Below are 1,580 nucleotides of genomic sequence, written 5' to 3'. Positions count from 1 at the left end.
GATTGTGATATGTATGGATTGTGATAAGAGTTGTATGAGCCCCTAATAAAATGATATTTTTTAAAAGGAAATAATAATAATTTATCAAGAGGTAACAAGGGGGGACTGGGAAAAATAGAGGAGCTGGTACTAAGGGCTCAAATAGAAAGTAAATGTTTATAAAATGCTGATCGTGATATGTGTACAAATATGCTTCATACAACTGATGTATGGATTGTTAGAAGAGCTGTAAGAACTCCACCCCCCAAAAAAAAAAGATCTTTAATTAAATAAATTAATTAAAAAATTTCGGCATGGGAATGGGAAATTGATTTTTACCAAAATCTCTCGAGTTTCATCTCATAAGAAGACCACAGTTGATATGGAGGACTGTGAAACTTAGGGGAGTAGCAAATAATATTTTTCTCTCTCAGAATGGCTGGTGGTTTAGGGTATCAGTCCAGCACTACACCACTAAAAAAGCAAACTCACTCCAATGTCAATTCTGACCCATCAGGATCTATAGAGCAGGGCAGAATTGGCCCTGTGCGCTTCCTGGACACTGACTATGAGGGAGAAGTTGAAAGTCTCACCTCCTTAAAACTACAAGTACACACAGGTCCCACTGAGACTTGAACTCAGATTGCTGGATTCAAAGTCCAGAGTGCTAACCATTACACCATGGAACCTTGCTACAAGAGAATTTGTGTCTAATATATCTAATAATGAGGAACATTAAAATCACACTAAATGAAAATAAAATAAAACCACGTTAAATGGAATAATTTGTTGTGAAATGAATAAACTGGGAACTTATATAAAATCATTAGGCAAGAAGAAACAGGTGCAAAAGTCTAATAATTGGAACTTGGCATGTACGAAGGCTGAATCTAGAAAAATTGGAAGTCCTCAAAAATGAAATGGAATGTAAAAAGATCGATAGATAGTTCAGGCCTTAGTGTGCTGAAATAGACTAATATTGATCATTTTGAATCAGAAGCTCATATGAGTTACTATGCCAGGAATAACAAAATCAAGAGGAACAACTTTGCATTCATAGTAAAAAAAATACATATCAATATCTATTCTGAAGTGCAATGCAAGGGATCAGTCTGTGATAGAATTATATCTATCCACCTTCAAGGAAAGCAATCAATACAAATAGTATTCAAGTGTATGCACCAAACTTGAAAGTTAGTGATAAAGTAATTGATGGATTCTATCAGTGTCTCCAGTCTGAAATTGATTAAACACACAATCATGATGAATTGATAAATATTGATGATTGGAATGCAAGAGTTGGAAACAAAGAGGAAGGAACAGTAATTGAAAAACATAGTCTTGGTGATAGAAATGAAGCTGGAGATTGCATGATAGAATGTTTCAACAACTTGTTCATAGCAATACCTTGTCAACAACACAAAAGGTGACTGTACACGTGGACTTCTCCAGATGGAACACACAGAAATCAAATAGACAACATTTGTGCGAACAGAACATTCAGAGGCTCAATATTAGCAGCTAAAACCAGGCCAAGCGTTTCTTGTGGAACAGACCATCAATTGCCTGTAAGTAAATTCAAGTGAAGCTGAAGAAAATCA

The 1,580-nt window shown here is 35.3% G+C and overlaps 1 non-coding gene across 1 annotated transcript; it reads right to left on the bottom strand.

The window, feature by feature from the left end:
* Window positions 1-596: 596 nt before the first annotated feature.
* TRNAQ-UUG lies at window positions 597-668 on the bottom strand. The gene has a single exon. It is a non-coding gene; the product is annotated as a tRNA-Gln (tRNA).
* Window positions 669-1,580: the final 912 nt, after the last annotated feature.

This window comes from Echinops telfairi, unplaced genomic scaffold, assembly GCF_000313985.2.
Source record: "Echinops telfairi isolate 266 unplaced genomic scaffold, ASM31398v2 ScPeMD7_140;HRSCAF=443, whole genome shotgun sequence".
NCBI classification, from domain to species: Eukaryota; Metazoa; Chordata; class Mammalia; order Afrosoricida; family Tenrecidae; genus Echinops; species Echinops telfairi.
This window is presented reverse-complemented; position numbering and strand designations above follow the sequence as displayed.